Source organism: Ursus americanus, chromosome 10 (genome assembly GCF_024610735.1).
Source record: "Ursus americanus isolate L20-20 chromosome 10, mUrsAme1.1.p, whole genome shotgun sequence".
In the NCBI taxonomy this organism is placed as follows: domain Eukaryota; kingdom Metazoa; phylum Chordata; class Mammalia; order Carnivora; family Ursidae; genus Ursus; species Ursus americanus.
The window spans coordinates 42,658,341-42,676,919 of NC_142136.1; the positions used below are offsets into that span (position 1 = coordinate 42,658,341).

The 18,579-nt window shown below is 33.9% G+C and overlaps 1 long non-coding RNA gene across 1 annotated transcript in view; it reads right to left on the reverse strand.

The window, feature by feature from the left end:
* LOC123801018 (uncharacterized) overlaps positions 1-17,937 on the reverse strand; it is a 148,394-nt gene extending 130,457 nt beyond the window's left edge. Inside the window, exon 1 of the long non-coding RNA XR_015725935.1 lies at positions 17,460-17,937. This is a non-coding gene — a long non-coding RNA (uncharacterized LOC123801018). The remainder of the gene's footprint in view (positions 1-17,459) is intronic.
* Between the last annotated feature and the right edge of the window lie 642 nt (positions 17,938-18,579).

Below are 18,579 nucleotides of genomic sequence, written 5' to 3' on the forward strand. Positions count from 1 at the left end.
AAACAGATATTTTAGAAGTATCTGTCTACTACAACAATTTTTACAAGTTGATTATAAAAATCTCATTGCATGGTAATATAAATGACATAATTTCATAAAGCAACTACATTTTGAAAAATTCAATGAGAAGAATGGCATTGTTTTGAATTTTGAAATCTCTTTAATGCCTGGCTTAAGAAGAGATTACTGGATCCTAATATCTGCTTTTCCATTCACTCTGTTGCAATAGGCGTATAGAAATATATAAAGAAAATCCAGTCTCACAAAGGTATGCAAAAGGAAAACAGGGGAGAATTTTAGTGGCTTTTAAGATAATGGTATACATTCCTTTTGATACTGCATAAAACTCAAAACATGTAAGTTTTTCAAGTTAAGTTGCAGTGTGAATCTGACATCATTTCTATGAACTTTTTACTCTGTTACTTTAAAATCCATTGATCTATCTTTACCTCTGAATGGATCGTTACCCATGCCTCATTTGGAAACACCACACATTGCTCCTTTGGAAAATTCAGTTCTTTAAGTTATAAAGACCTTCCAAGTGTCCACACATTTCATTAAACAATATCAAGAATTCTATGTGTCAATATCACTATCAATCTCAGGAGATTTTTAAACAGCTATCAAACTCCCACTATTCAATGCAAGTTTCCTAAAATTCTCACTTATTAGGTTCAAATTTTGTCATTGGCAACAAATACCCAAAGCTGTATTCCTTGAAGTGACGGGCTCACTTTATTTTAGAGAATGTGTGTGCCAACTACTTAATTCCGAATATCCACAATTTGCATCGTATTTTAGTATTGAGCAGAAATGCTTTATGCATTCCCTTTTGCTCCCACAGAATATTAAAAACACACGTACTCAAGGGGGGAGGTTTAGTGACATTACATTTTCTTACTGCTCTTTTGAAGACATTCTTAACTGAACTGCTTTTCCTGCAAACACATGGCAATGAATAGTAGGAGTGCTACTCCAGCTTGGTGATGCAGCCATGCTTTGTGTTAGGGCACCAGGGTTTTATTCACCATTACTTTGAGGAGTCAGTGTAAATGTCAACACAATAAGAAAAGCAAAGCATGCCTTAATGTTATTATGGAAAGAATTTTGACCCAGCAGAACCCCTGAAAGTGTCATAAGGACTTTCGGGAGGGCATGAACAAAGATTTGAAAACCACTGCAATCTGGTATTCCAAGGTAGGAATATATCACAATTTACTTAACCTTTTTATTAAAAATGGGCATTAAATCTTTCTGAATCTGTTTCTATTGATTCATTTTTCTCCTCATTGTATGTTTTCCTTATTCTTTGTTGCTTAGTTTTTAATTGGATGTCAGATATTGTGAATTTTATCTTATTGGGAGCTTGAGATTTTTTGTATCTGTTTAAATGCTTTTGGGCTTCATCCTGACATGCAGCTATTTGGAAGCAGTTGATCTTTTCAAGGTTTGGTTTTAAGATCTGCTAAAGGGGTAGAAGAGCAGCCTTTAATTTAAAGCTAATTTTGCCCTTCTGCTGAGCCAATATCCTTCTCAGTACTCTCCCCATTTATTGGAAGGTTTTTCACTTCAGCTCATGGGAACCTAAACAATTTCTGAATTTGTCTGAGGTCTGGGAATTGTATTCTATTTCCTTTCCGGTTGTTCTTTTCTTGGCCTCAAGTAGCTACTTCCCACACATGTGCAGATCAGTAACCAATGGAAGAACCCACTGTAGCTCCACACAGCTTTCATTCAGTACAGTTGTCTCTTTCTACAGCCTTCTCTTCTCTGTACCCTCCCCTGAAAATTCTAACTGCCTTGTTGCAGCAGACACACTCCAAGGATTTTACAAACTGGCAAATTCCTTCCCCAACAGTATTGGCAGAACCTGTGACATGGTCCTAACAGAATATGACAAAGACAATGGAGTTTCATACCCTCGATTTGACTATGTTACATATGACTGCATCTTAGCAGACTGGAAAGAGAGATTCTCTAGCTGGTCTTGAAGAAGCAATAGCCATGTAAGAACTGTGTACAGACAGTGCCACATGCTAAGAAGTTGCAAACTGACTCTAGGACCTGGGAGAAGCCTCGAGTCAACAGCCAATAAGTCAGGATCACAGGGAAATAATTATGCAAACAACCTGAATGCTCTTGGAAGCACATCCTTCTCCAGGCTAGCAACAATAGCCAGATTATGGAAAGAGCCCAAATGTCCATCCACTGACTGATGAATGGATAAAGAGGTGGTACATATACATTTATATAAATAAATATAAATGTATGATGGCATATTACTCAGCCAAAGAAAAGAATGAAACCTGGCCATTTGGATGGACCCAGAGAGTATTATGCTAAGCAAAATAAGTCAGTCAGAGAAAACAAATACCATATGATTTCATTCATATGTGGAATTTAAGAAACAAAACAAATGAACATAGAAGGGGGAAAAAAAGAGAGAGGTAAACCAAGAAACAGACTCTTAACTATAGAAAACAAACTGATGGTTACTGGAGGGGAGGTGGGTGGGGGGACAGGTTAAATGGGTGGTGGGTGTTAAGGAGGACACTTGTGATGAGCACTGGATGTTGTATGTAAGTGAAGAATCACTAAATTCTATGTCAGAAATTAATATTACACTGTATGTTAACTAACTAGAATTTAAATAAAAACTTGGATTAAAAAAGAAATTTATATTTGTGAGTTATGGTAAGAATGGTGTTCACGACAAAGATAATGGGCTATTTGGCCGGCAGTGTGTGATAAAGAAAGAAGAGAATGAATGGTATAAAATTTCTTGAGTACCTAGCAAATGCCAAATCTCTGACTTTTAGACACTCACTACTTTGGGACTAACTTGAGAGATTTCACATATTTTCTTAAGGCCTTACAACTAATGAGAGAAGATGACTGAATTCATACTCAAGTCAACTTACTTTAAAAATTGTACAGGGTAATGCCTGCAAAGGACGAGAAAAGGAAGAATGTAGGTAAAAGAAGGAAAATGCGAAGGAGGGAAATATAATAAAGAGAAAGAACATTCAAAGGTTGCAATAATTTTCTCTACATTTAATCTGTCCTTTTAAAAAATTTTGTCAGTCCAGATTCTCAACTTAATCACATTACATTCTCCCTAGTGATAAATTAAATAAAAACACCATTCATAGTGAAAATTAAAAAGAGAAAGCTAGCATAAAGGTGACAAAAAGAAAGGCAAATTTATTTTTAAAGGTTAATATCTCATTACAAACATAATTAAAGATACAAGTTCTTGCTTTCAGATGATCATCTGTATGTTGTAGCTATAATTACTATTAATCTACAAGATTATGTGTGTCTATAAAGTTAGACAGCAGATAGGAGTCACATCCATGTGGATACTTATTATCTGACACACATAAATTATACCCTAGGGACTTGGTAATGTAGAAACATACCAGATACAGAGAGGATAGTCAACTCAGAGTTATTTTATTTATTTTTCCTCATTAGTATTACCAGCTTGCATCAATCACCATAAATGGTATTATTTTTTCTCAATTTATTAATACATGTTGACATGATATCTGGCTAGAATAAAATATAAGAAATATTTTGGCAACATTCTAGAGTTGGCAAAATACTGACAGATAAGTAAAAGTCAAGTTCCTAAAGTTATGCTTAAATTCATCAAAATTCATTTTTCAAGTGAATATATTTAAATAATCTCTGACCTTGATTGGTCCCTCACATCTATTTGCAGAATAACAGAATGGGAAGTGAGCTTAGCCAAGTCCCCTCTCCAAAGAAATCATTAACTTTAAAAAAGTTACTATGAAATAATACTTTAAATGCAATTGAAAAATATATTTTATCTTCAAGCCTCTTTGGGTAAACTCTGAAATTGTGAATTTAATTAGTCATATAATAATACTTTATAAAAGATGCACATTGTTGAGGCTATCACCTGTTCCTAATTTCAACTTGAATTGGGTTCAGATTTTACAACATATTCCACTTCTCTTTACAACTGCAAGCGTTAATGATGCTGATTTTCTTGTTTTATTTAAAGATATGCCTTTATTTCCAGTAGCATATAAGACTAAAGTGAGCTAATTAGCTTTAATGGAACCCATTATCAGGAAACAGAAAAGTAGAATATCTAGATAAAACCTGTTGAAACTTATATGCTCTCTTCCTAATTACACTAACAGTCAAATGCTGTAGTTTCCCTAAGCTGGAAATGTGTGTGCTACATGAGACCGAGAAAAATGACATTTTCATACACAGTCAGTTTGAGCACATGTTACTGCACTGATTTATTAATGTAAGCAAAAACCAATTGCAGTGAAAAAAATCATTCCAATTAGTCTTAAAGGACAAAAACTACAAAAAATATACTGAGAAACTAATTTTAAACAATATGGGATTATGCAGAGTTGATACTAATAGCTGCGCATGATTTTTTAAATGCAACAAACACAATGATCAGTGATATTATAAACAAAAGAGAGAAGGAATGCACAAACTGGAAGAATCACTGACTTAGTAGCAGAGAAATGAAGATAATCAATCTGACCATATCTGTTGGTTATTTGCAAGGGCCCTAAGTAGTTGATTTCAATATTAAACAAGTGTGATTTGGACATCATCATACGTAATGCACAAAACGATCTGTGGCCAGTTGCAGCCAACCTCTGAGTGTTCTACACAAGTGTAGTTAACACCACATAGATCAGCCTCAACTGCAGCACATCTTTTCATCAGGTATGATGCAAAGCTTGCATTTGACTTTAGAATTCCCTATTATCACACCACTGTTTACCTAAAGCTAATGGAGTCACCCTCTTCCTGAAGTTTCCTATATATAACAACCATGTTTGCATTTTCCTCGTTGTTCCATCTCACTTGCAATAACAGGTTTCTTCTATACTCATCAAAAAGTCCTTTATTCAGTCTTTGGATATTTAGTGCATTTTGTGTTGAGCACTGGAGACATACAGTGATCAGAGTACATGGTTGTGTACTCATGAAGTTTACAATTGAGTAAGGCAGACATTAAGACACTTGTTCAACTATTTGTGCAAATGTAATGTAAAGGAGGTATAATATGATATGAGTGCATGCAATTAGGGAAAAGTAAACTAATTCTTTAGAGTTCACTAATGTTTTTGTGAGATCACTAACTGATGCTTTATTTAAAATGTATCTGGATAAAAGGTATGGGAGGAACATATCGGGATGAAAGAACTCCTTTATTATCTGATGAAATAGCAAAGAACACCATCATAAATGATGGTGGAGTACAGTGGGAGGAACAGGTTAAAGGGAGGAAAAACTGTATCTGAAGAGAGGACTTAGAATAGATTATGGTAAACTGGAATAGCCCACAATTCTGATTCATTCATTTATTCACATAGTCTAAAAAATTTATTGTAAGCTCTACAATGGTATAGGGCAAATCTACTTTGTTTACTAGTAATGGATGACCATATGTAAGGGGAAAAAAGAAATGAAGAAAGAGGAGTAAAAAGTGTAAGAACACTTAGCAAATTCTTGCGATACAGGTCACAGTGAGGACACCAAAGTCAATGAAGATAGTAAGTTCAGTTCTAATCTAACTCTGGGCAAAAAAAAAATGTTCCCAAATGCTCTGTGAGTGTTGCTATCAGCCAAGATAGCTCCCGAAAATCGAATAAAGTGTTTCTTGTTGATGTTATTGCTGTGGCCAGTTCCATGATGTACTGGAATGTTTTTTCCTCACTTTATGGATATAATTATATGAATTAAATGATTATAAATCCATATATAATAATCACATATGTGAATTTTTATATATATGTCAAAAGTTTGAAGACATTTTGACTCACAACTTGTAAGAAGATTTGAAATATTGGAATGTCTAGGAGGTAGGCTGGGAGAAGCACGGGTATTAGGTAGTTGAGTATGTAATATTCCAGATTAAAAACAGGCATTCAATATGTGTAACTGCTATTTCACAACAAAAGAGGCATATGTGCCCCTTATTCCATTTAATAATTTAAAATAATTGGCCTACATAGAATAGCAGGTTAAAGGCTTTCTGTCACTGTGCCTAGTAGCCCATTTCAAACACAAGAACAGAATTAACATAAAGAAGCATAAAATGAAATTTAATATCTATAGCTTTTTTGTAAATTTCTTTTTAAAAAGTTAGAATTCATGATTTAGCCTGTAGAAATTTTTCTATAGTATCATATGTATTATTTTTCTTTCAATTCTCTTTATTTCAGAGAAGATATTTTACCTAGACATATAAAGTACTACTTAAATTCTTTTCCAAAAATACTGTTCGACTGTAAAAGTATCATCTCTTTTAAAATTATATACAGTATGTTATATATTCTGTAATAAAAATAATCAAATTTCATGTACTGGCTTAATAAACTTCATGTTTCCCTGGGGTTTAATGCATTTATTTTGTATAAATATAAAGCATATTAATGTTTTTAGTGGTTAATATAGCTTTTAAAGAAACTAGTTCATTTTCAATGCTTTTTTTTTTTTTTTTAAGATTTTATTTATTTATGTGACAGAGAGACAGCCAGCGAGAGAGGGAACACAGCAGGGGGAGTGGGAGAGGAAGAAGCAGGCTCCCAGCGGAGGAGCCCAATATGGGACTCGATCCCAGAACGCCAGGATCACTCCCTGAGCCGAAGGCAGACGCTTTAACGACTGTGCTACCCAGGCACCCCATTTTCAATACTTTTAAACCACTAAAATTAAGTTATATGGGACTTTCATCTCTATTAATCAAATTGTAGGAGTGTATTAGTCAGCTTGGGCTACCATAAAAAAATTCCAAAATCTGGCAGCTTAAAAACAGAAATTTATTTTCTCACGGTTCTAGAGGCAGGAAGTCTGATATCAGGGTGGCAGAATGGTCATGTTCTGTTGAAAACTCTCTCCCTGGCTTTCAGACCATGCCTTCTTATGATATCCTCAGATGGAAGAGAAAGAGAACAATCTGGTGTCTCTTCCTCTTCTTACAAGGCTGTTAACCCATTATAAGGGCTCCGCCCACAGGACCTCATCTGAACATGATCACCTCCTAAAGGCCCACCTCCAAATACCATCACTTTGAAGGGTAGAGCTTCAACATAGGTAATTTGAGGGGAACACAATTCAGTCCATAACATTAAGTTTTATATTCAGAACTCCCAAATGTGGGACAAGTATAAAATATAATATAATATAATATAATATAATATAATATAATATATATAATAACCAATAGTTTAAAAATTTGCCCTCAAATGCCTATCATTTCATCCATAAGCACTTACACAAAGAAAGTAGCAGGGGGGAAAAAAGAGTTACTTATATGAAAATACATAGAAATTTCAAATAAATTTTAATCATTATAAAGCCTACATTTGCATACCATTTTATAAATGTCAAAGTGCTTTCTAAGATATTGTCTTCTTACATAACTAAAGTGATACACTTGCTTTAGACCTTTTCATTTTTTCCTATTAATATTCACATTTCAAAAAGTCTGTTTCTTAGGATTATAATGTTGTTTGTGGTTACTTAAAATCCAAAGAAATAAGTAGACAGGTCCCCTGCTCTGAATCTTTGCTTTTTCAAAGCTGACATTAATATAACCTGTCACATTAAAGGACATTTTGAGTTGATATAAAAACAGCTAAGCAATCCTCTTACTAAAGATCTCCCACACATAATCCTCTCTCATGTGCAGATGACAAACTGACTTGAAGTTCCAGTTTTGAGCAGAGGCCTGCTCTTTATGACATATAGGTCAAAATAATAATTTTTACCTAAAAATTCACTCTTTACACAAAGAATTAGTCTTTGTCTGTTTCATGGATATTTTACCTGATATATTTCTGTGGAAGCTTAATGAGAGAGTATATGACTGCTTCCATCTTTTTATACCTGAATAATTTAAATATTTATAGACAGAATGAAAATTGACAAATGCAAATAATCAGCTCTAAACAAAACTGTATTTTAGTGATAAGTAGAATGTGTGAATTTTCTTCAGCTGCTCTTCACAGATTCTATAAGCACATCCTTATCAACAAATACTTTATTAGTATAAATTATTTTACATCAGTGAATCTCATACCACAATGATTCTGAGTTGCTGTATGATTTGAAACTTTAATGCTACCTCTGAAAAGAAAGGTCATTTTGGATACTTTTTACCAAATTGTGATTCTGGGGTAACTAGGAAATAATGCAATTCAATTAAAGAAATATAATGATTGGAGCATATATTTAAAAGGCTCTTGTGTGGAAGTATTAATGTAAAGAGAAGAATCAGCATATTTCTTCCATTTATTTTCTAAGAAGGATTAGAGACATAAAGTAGCTGGCTCATTTGAAAGTCATTCAGATTCTTAGAAAATGCATGAATCACACAATTTAATTTACAAAGTCTGAAATGCTGTCATTCTTTTACTTTATAGTGGATAATCCTATTTCTAGATACATAAAACTGCTTAGAGTACATTTTGATTTAATAGTTGAGAAGGAGTAAAAAATTTAGTGACATAAGTTTACTAATTTATTTTTCTAATTAAATTGTCTTTAATCTTTATTGTTTTTAGAAGATCATTATGTTAATAAAAGGGCATAAATGGGAGATAATCATTACTATGTTAATTGCAAAGATGAATGAAATCATATGTCAAAAGCAACAGATTTACACTTCCTTGCACACCCAGCACATTTATTTAAAAAAAAAAAAGATTTAAAAATTATCAAAGTGGTCCTTTGCTTTTAAAAGATAAGATTAAAAGTTAGAGATTATTTTGTTATATTTTGTATAGTTAGAAAATTTAGAGCCAAACAGTGAGTTTCCTGATTAATAATGCAGCTGATCAAGTGACTTGCGTTGTCTTACTTCCCTACTCCAGTGCACTAGACACTGTTTTGTCTGCCTCATTCTTCAAGCATGCTCATTATTCCTATGAATAGTCATTTCGAGTCCCTTCCAGATGTTGAAAGTCACATAGGAAAGTGTATTTATTAAAGAAAGTAATCAAGGGTATGGAATCTTCTTGGCAATCACCGATCTGAAATATCCAGTGTGTGACAAAGGTTTGGATTGAAATTCCAGGAGCCAAAGAACTGCCAAACCTAATGTGAATGTTCTTATGTTGTTTTCAATTTATATTTAAAAGGTGTGAAATTATTTTACATGGAAACAAGTAGGACGGTGTTAAGATAACTGCAAAAGCAATCAGAATAGAACGTGCCAGATTCTGACTCTCAGAATTCTGAGTCTGTGGGATGTGCTGGTCTTGTGACCCTGACCGATGACCATCTTGCCTCTCAAGCTGTTTCCTGGCCCGTTACATGGGGAAGGAAACACCTACCTCATTAGATCGCTTTGAGGATCAAATGGGTGAAACGGTGTTTGCTTATTCTGTGCCATCTAAAAACACAGGTGTGTAATGAGAAGATATATGTTTTACGTACTATGAATTTCACTACTGTGAGATAATAAATTTATGATGATATATAGATCATTTCTTAGATTTTAAAGGCCAAGAAATGTCTTAGACGTGAAATTACTATATCTAGTTATTTTGCTGTATGTTTCTCTGACGTAAATGCCCCCAAATTAATTTCTATCATAGAATTGTGTCACAGAGGATTTTTTTGTGCAATAAATTGTCAATCTTGAGTTGCTTTTCAGAAGTATAATTGAAAATGCACAAAGATTTTTGTTTTTATAGGGCTTATTATTCTAAATGTATCAATATCAAATGATACCAGCATGAAGATAAGCCAGGCAAAAATGCATGTGTAGAGCAGGAGTGAAGACATGTAATAGAGGGTTTTGCAAAACAATCATGAAACACCCTTCATTCACACTGTATCTTTGCTGTCCCTGATCACGTCATCATCCATACCATGAAGTTCATAAGACAGAACACACACACACACACACACACACACACACACACACACACCAGGAAAAAGCAAAAGCAAGCAAACAAAAATCACTGTGCTTGAAAACTGACTATTCTCATGTGTGAAACACTTAAAATATTGATCTTCTGAATCCCAAATTTTAAGATAACATCCCTCTACTATGTGCCAGAGACTGAGCAAGGCTTTTGCATGCATTACATCATTTAATTTTCACATACACAGGAACTGAGACTAGATATGCTAAGAAACTTTAGACAAAACTAAGAAGAGGAAGAGCCAAGCTTCTTCCATAAATGCCTACCATAAAGCAAGTGCCCACCATCACTGGGATGTACAGACTTTAGCCAGCGCGCTATCTTGTTTTCAGCTGTCAGTGATGACAAAAATTGTATCTCAGTCATTATTGCACAAAACTAATACAGTATCACAGAAAGCATTCATGTGCCTACTGAACATTAGAGCTTACAACTGCAAAGATGGTAGTAACTGTCACGTACTCCACTATTATTCCCTTTAGTAACTGGAAAGCTTTAAAATAAACCAGTTTCGAAGTGTCTATGTGGTTAAAAAAAATGGAAAAGAAAATCAGTCAGAAAAACATATTATTTGAACAATGTCAAATTCTCCAGGTCTACATTTTCAAGTAGATTGAATATAAGGAATGCTACTTATTTTATCTTCTATAGAATGACCATCTTTTGTGAGATAATTTAATACTAATATCTACCTGATTTAATAATATAAAAATGGAGGGATTAAAAGTGATACAATATACAAATGTATCAAATTAACATATTGTATACTTTATACAATGTAGTATGTGAAATATATTTCAATAAAAATCTTTTGGAAAAAAGTAAAAATAAACAGAAAAGTAAAAATCAATTCTTAATCCCTTTGTCTCCCTTCTCAATTAAGGCACTGGTTTACAGATGCATTCTCTCCACAAACTATTGAAATTTTAAGGAAATTGCATGTTTCAACCCTCAATCTCATGAAGGCTAGACAGAATTTATATTATCAACTCTGGAAATCTAGAATACCATGACATTGTTTGGAAGTTTAAGGAAAAAAATAATAACACAGAAATTCCAGATTTCCCAGAAATAAAAGGGAAGGGGAGATAAAAGATTGGTATGGCCCAATTCAGGTCCCAGGAAAGTCACAAGTCACAAAACTCGGAATAAAGCAGGAAGGGTGCCTGCAGCTTAGTTTTCTATCACTGTTTTTCTAAAAGAATACATGTTTTACAGAAAATCCTGTTTGGTTAATTAAACGGCTGGATCCTACTGGATTACAACTTTGCCAATTTCTTGGACTCCTTATGGTTGAATGGAAGAAGTGAAACATCCTTAGATTATAAGAGATTTTTAGGACTTCTGGCACTTTAGAACCATGAGCATATGGCTTACTGGGCTGGTGCCTCATCTTCATGGACATTACCTTTTCACCAGAGTCCCTAAATGAGATCAATGAGGTCAAATCATATTTTTTTACATTCTGGCCCTGTTCACCTCCACTACTAAGTTCATAATCACCATTTGCTGGACACCGCCTCTTCCTCTTCTTCCTCTTCCCGTGTTATCAGTATATCAGAATTTTTTTTTTAAAGATTTTATTTATTTATTCGACGGAGATAGAGACAGCCAGCGAGAGAGGGAACACAAATAGGGGGAGTGGGAGAGGAAGAAGCAGGCTCATAGCGGAGGAGCCTGATGTGGGGCTCGATCCCATAACGCCGGGATCACACCCTGAGCCGAAGGCAGATGCTTAACCGCTGTGCCACCCAGGTGCCCCAGTATATCAGAATTTTATTTCATACCATTGTTATTACATCCGGTGTTCTTTACTTAGGAAAAGGGAAAACAGTCATTACATTTCTCCTCTGTGAGTTGTATGCAACATTTTCCTTGAACAAAACTGTCTCCAATGCAGACATATTTTTCCTTCAAACGCTGGGAAAAATACAGCTTATTTCATTAGCCCTTGTTATCTCTTTAATATTGTATGTAATGGTCCTCCAACATGATTTCTTCTTCAGATATTAATTAAGTGGTGATAACAGAATATTTGAAAAATATTTCCTTATTTCTATACACAGCCCACTGCTATCTCATTCTTGAAAAACAAGACAGTACTTAGGGATTCCTTCTAAGGGAAGGGGGGCATGACAGAGAAGAAAACAGAAAGTATCTGTTAGTCTCTGGGTTTATATCTCCAATAGTTTATACCTATTAGGGAGATTATACTGATAATATTTGAAGCAAAAAAAAAAAAAAACAACACTGGGACAGAGAAATTGTCTTTGAGAAAAAATCATGATGAATAGAAAAAGAAGTAATGAGAAGAGAGAATTAGATGGGATTTGTAGGGCATTGCATCATGCTTCCCTGGTTGGATGCCTGGGGATGCATTAGAAATGTGGGAGTCTGAGAACAAAGGAGCCTCTACCTTAGAGACCCAGCGAGACAGTAATGCTGAAGGAGAAGGAATGGTTGAGTGAATGCTTGCACTAGCAGTATGGGGTCATTGACAGCTTATATGTGTCAGTGAATAACTAAGGGGAACAGATCTTCCCCCACCCCAACACACGCATCACCTTGGATCTACATGTGCTCCTAGGATTTAGTTACAACTCCAGGGAAAGGAGGTAATACAGCACGAAAATGACCAAGATGATATTTTTCTTTCTTGGTGGAATAGAGATTCAAAACATAAGTTGAGCTCAGCTCTAATTGTAATTGTGTTTGTAATGCCTCTCTCTCCTTCCCTCTCTCTATGATAAACTATGAACCTCTTGAAAGCACAAGCTGCATCTTAATCATTTTATGTTCCATTGTCTGATTTCATCAATAAATGGTTGACAAAAAAATAATTAATACAGTTTATAAGTTAGGAGGTAGAAATATTATCTAAACTTTAAACACTAAAGTTAGACCACAGGTAAGTTTGCTGATCAGATTTCTGTTACACGGTGTTTCATGGACTATGTTGTCTGGAAATACCTTAACAGGTTTTACTTGTCATTTACCTCTCTTCTATGAGCCATTCTAGGAAAGCTATTCATTTGAACACTTAGTCACAATTTCATCACTTGGTTTCCAATAGTGCAATGAAAGAAAGTACTGGGTATATCCTAAGTCTCCTTCCTGACAATGCTTTAGAGGAACTGCTGATGAGACTTAGAAAGACTAAAAATATTTGTATGAGTAAAGGAGACTGAAAAATGTATAAAATATGTCTATTATAAATTAAATATAATTTTAGAATTATGGCTTCACTATTAGGCATTGATGAAAAAGAGTATTTTAATTTTTTATAATTTAACCATGAGTCTCTAAAACTTCAAAGAGAACAAAAGTTTTAGTAATATTTGATGGCTCCTAAAATGTAGAGAGTAATTATTAAAACATGTTTTAAACTTAAAATAGCTATTGGACTTCATATTTTAAGCAGTGTTATAAATTATAATCTGATATGATTTTTTTTCTTTTTTTGCTCTAAATTATTATCCTATGAGTGATGGAGGCTTTGACCAGAACAATCTCAAATAGCCTGAGATTGTTTTATAAGATATCTAATTCCCAGGGGCTCACTGTAGCTTTAGTACACAGTGTAAAGAGCTGTTGTCCCTGGAAGAAGTGGGGCTGTGCCGTAACCCTCTGGGACACTTTATTTTAACTTGTTCTCTTGTCGGAAGTATTTGACTTTTTTTCCTCTTTAATAGTCTACGTATGTCAAAAAAATTGGCCTAATTAAAGCAAAAAGAACACAAGCAATAGCAGCTCTATTTTGCTGAAGCTCCCACCTTTTTCTTAAGGAATAACTGTTCTTATTCTATTGTCCTACTTGACCACACTTAATTATGTTAACAATTATTATTTATAAAAATTTAAAGGATGTTTATAATAACTAAAAGGTCTTTAAAATTTTCCTTCTGGGATTGTTTACCTTAGAAAAAGATAGACTGGTACCATATGCAAGATGGATAAATTAAGTGAAATAAATTTTCTTTAAAACCGTGATTATCAACAGAGAGGCTTGAATTGTTATAGCCAAAATCAGAGCGATGGCAAAAATCAGATGCTAGGAAAAGTTTAGTGGATTACTACAACTGCAATGTATTAAATATCTGCTGTCATTCAGAATTCTGTGGAGCTCTGTGAGAGTGATGAAAGACATCGCAAATGCAACCCATAGCTTCAAACAGTTGACTTTGTGGTGAAGACGTGAATATGAAACATCAGTGAACAATATGAGAAAGAACACAATGAACCACTAAATTACCTGATATAGACAATATAAATATTGACCGAGAAGATTTCAATTAATTCAATGTAACTACAGACAAGATGAGATCTGAGGCAAGCTTTGGACAATGGGCAGGATTAGAACAGAAGAATGAGAAGTAATGGATATTGAGGGTGAGGACGATGAACAATCAAAAGGGGTGGTCAGGTTAAGAACACAGCTGATTTAAGATACAGTGAAGTGAGGAGATCAACTTAGTGCATGGGAAATTATGGAAGATTTTCAAAACCATGCAAATAAGTATTACCTTAAAAGCTAATGACCAGAAAGATGGCAACTATTTCTAAAGTTTAATGGCCTGATGGTAATAATGAAGATTTTGATGAAGTTGCTAATAATAATAAAGAGCATTTGTACTATCTGCTGAGCACAGTCTTGTGGTTTTACATATTCTTATTTAATCCCCACAACATCTTCTAAGGTCAGCAATGTTGCCACACCAATTTTACAAATGATGAAATAGGAGTTGTTTTTGGTATATAGACTCTAAGAATCAGAATAGAGATTTCATACCACACGTGTCCTAGCAACTACGTATGGTAGCTAAAGTTCTTATTAAAAATACAGACAACCTTGGGTAGGACAGACATTTTAACAATATTTATTCATCCACCCCATGAGTATGGCATGTCTTTCCATTTCTTTGTGTCATCTTGAATTTCTTTCGTCAATGTTTTATACTTTCCAGAGTACAGGTCTTTCACCTCTTTGGATAAGTTTATTCCTAGATACTCCATTGTTCTTGATGCAATTGTAAATGGGATTGTTTTCATAGTTTCACTTTCTGCTGCTTTGTTATTAGTGTATAGGAATGCTACAGATCTCTGTACAATTGATTTTGCATCCTGCTACTTTACTTATCACTACCCAAAGCAATCTACAGATTTAATGCAATCCCTATCAAAATACCAACATCATTTTTCACAAAAGTAGAACAAACGATCCTAAAGTTTGTATGGAACCACAAAAGACCAAAAATAGCCAAAGCAATCTTGAAAAAGAAAAACAAAACTGAAGGTATCACAGTTCCAGATTTCAAGTTATATTACAAAACAATAGTAATTAAAGCAGTATGATATTGGCATAAAAAATAGAAATGTAGATCAAAGGAACAGAACAGAAAATCCAGAAATAAACTCAACAATTATATGGCCAATTAATATTTAACAAAGGAGGTATGAATATGCAATGGGAAAAAGACAATCTCTTCAATAAATGGTATGGGGAAAACTGGACAACTACATGTAAAAGAATGAAACTTGACCACTTTCTTTTACAATAAACAAAAATTAATTCAAAATGGATTAAAGACCTAAATGTGAGACAAGAATTCATCAAAATCCTTGAAAAGAGCATAGGCAGTAGTCTCTCTGACACTGGCTGTGGCAACCTCTTACTAGATATATCTCCTGAGGCAAGGGAAACAAAAGCAAAAATAAACTATTGGGACTTCATCAAAATAAAAGGTTTCGGCACAGCGAAGGAAATAATCAACAAAGCTAAAAGGCAACCCACTGAATGTGAGGAGATATTTGCAAATGACATATCCAATAAAGAGTCAGTATCCAAAATATATAAAGAACTGGTACAACTCAATACTCAATACTCCAAAAAACAAATAATCCAATTAAAAAATGGGCTGAAGACATGAAAAGACATTTCTCCAAAGAAGACATACAGACGGCCACACATGAAAAGATGCTAATCGTCACTCATCAAAAGGGAAATGAAAATCAAAACTACCATCCATGAGATATCACCTCACACCTATTAGAAAGGCTAACATCAAAAACACAAGAAACAACAAGTATTGACAAGGATGTGGAGAAATAGGGACCCTTGTGCACTACTGGTGGGAATGCAAATTGGTGCAGCCACTGCGCAAAACAGCATGGAGGTTCCTCAAAAAATTAAAAACCAGAAAGACAAAAAAAAAAAAAAAAACCCACAAAAACCCTATTCTATGAATCAGGAATTGCACTACTGGGTATTTACCACCAAATTACAAAAAAACTAATTCAAAGGGATATATGCACCCTATGTTTACTGCAGCATTATTTACAATAGCCAAATGATGGGAGCAATTCAAGTGTCAATTGATAGATGAATGGGTAAAACAGAGGTGGTATATATATATATATATATATATACATATATATATTGAAATATTTGAAATATATATAATTATATACATAATATATATAATTATATATAATTAAAATACAAATAATATATATGTATATATGTATATATGTATAATATATTTGTATATATACAAATAATATATATGTATATATAGAATATATGTATATAAAATGTATATATACAACATATGTATATATAACATACATATAATTATAGATATGAAATATTTATATAACGAAATACATATACATAATGAAATATTATTCGGCCATAGAAAATAATGAAATCTTGCCATTTGCAATGACATGGATGTAGCTAGAGAGTATTATGCTAAGTGAAATAAGTCAGTCAGAGAAAGACAAAAACTATATGATTCCACTCATGTGGAATTTAAGAACCAAAGCAAGTGAGCAAAGGAAAAAAAGAAGAAGAGAAAGAGAGAAAGACAAATCAAGAAACAGGCTCTTAACTACAGAAAAGAAACTGATGGTTACCAGAGGGGAGGTGGATGGGGGGAAATGGGGGATGTAGGGGTTGGGGATTAAAGAAAAGACTTATCATGATGAAAAAAAATGATAAAAAAATACAGACGACCTTAAATAGGAGGTAATTTATCAAAGCACACAAGAGAAATTAGACTAAACCTAAAAAAATTTGTATTCGGCTAAAATAAAATATTTTAAGAATCACACATGAAAAATCATGGCTGATAATTTGAGTCTGAATTTCACTATCTTAAATCAGTGTTGCTCAAAATGGAGTCCATCAACTACCTGAACCTTCACAAACTTGGTCGTTCATTGAACATTAAAAACACAGCATAGATTACTGAGTGCATTTAAACCAAATAAATCAGAATGTATTGGCAGTTACACGAAGAATTGTAGCATATATTAATACCTACAGTGGCATGTAGACTAAACATTATTTCTTATATTCTACTTTCTATATATTATTTCTTTAGATAGATAGACAGATGCATAGACAGAGAGAAAGAGAGAGATAGCCAGTACTTGGAAAAGCTACCAAGACAACTGAAACTTTCTCCTTTTTTCTGAGAAATTCTCATGGTTTGCAGGGGAAAAGCTTACCTTTGCTGATTTCTTCACCTATGATGTCTTAGATCAGAACCAGATGTTTGAGCACAGGTGCCTGATAGAATTTCTAAATCAGAAGACTTTCATGTGCTGTTTTGAGGCTTTGGAGAAAATAGGTGCCTACTGTAGTCTGACCACTTCTTCAAGATAACCATCAACAAGATGGCCCTGGGTGGTGGAGGGGCATCCAGAGTATATGCTGAGCAGGAGGCCAACTGTGCTGCTTGCTTTGTTCCATCCTGTCCCTAGGGGGGCTGTACTCTATCGTCTCTAGCCTTTTGAATACATATTACTTAGCTAAAATAAACAAACAAAACCCAAAAAACAAAAAGACAAAACTATTATACTTTAAAAACATATCATTTGTAACTTAATTTTTAGACACACATATATGTATATAATTGAATATTGAATATATGTATAATTGAATTGAATATATGTATAATTGAATATATGTATATAATTGAATCCATTATAAGCATACACCATTCCATTTCTTTTTTAAGGCTTTATTTATTTATTTGTCAGAGAAAGAGACAGCACAAGCAGGGGGAGCGGCAGGCAGAGGGAGAAGCAGGCAGAGGGAGAAGCAGGCTCCCCACTGAGCCCAGAGCCTGATCTGGGACTCTATCCTAGGACCTGGGATCATGACCAGGGCCAAAAGCAGGTGCTCAACCAAATGAGCCACCCAGGCACCCCCACCATTTCATTTCTTTAACTCCATTCCTAGAAGTATCCATGATTCTCAAGTTGATGTAAATGTTTTCTACCATGCTTTTACATTTTAGGAAAATATCAATGCAATTTAAAATGCATGAAATTGCTTGGAAGTTCAAACTGTTGTACTAAATATATAATTTTGTAACTGAATTTTTAGACTTACCATTATGCTTTTGAGATTTTTTAAATGTGGATACACATAAATATAGTTCATTATTTTGTACTGCTTTTCAATATTCACTTTATGAAAAAAATCAAAGCTTATTTACCCATTCCTCTACTGAGACAGAATTAGGGTTTTTCACATCTAATTTTTTTACTTCATCTTAGTACAGTCTTATTTTGCACATTTAATAAAAATTCTCTAGGTATAAACCTACTAATGGAATTATTG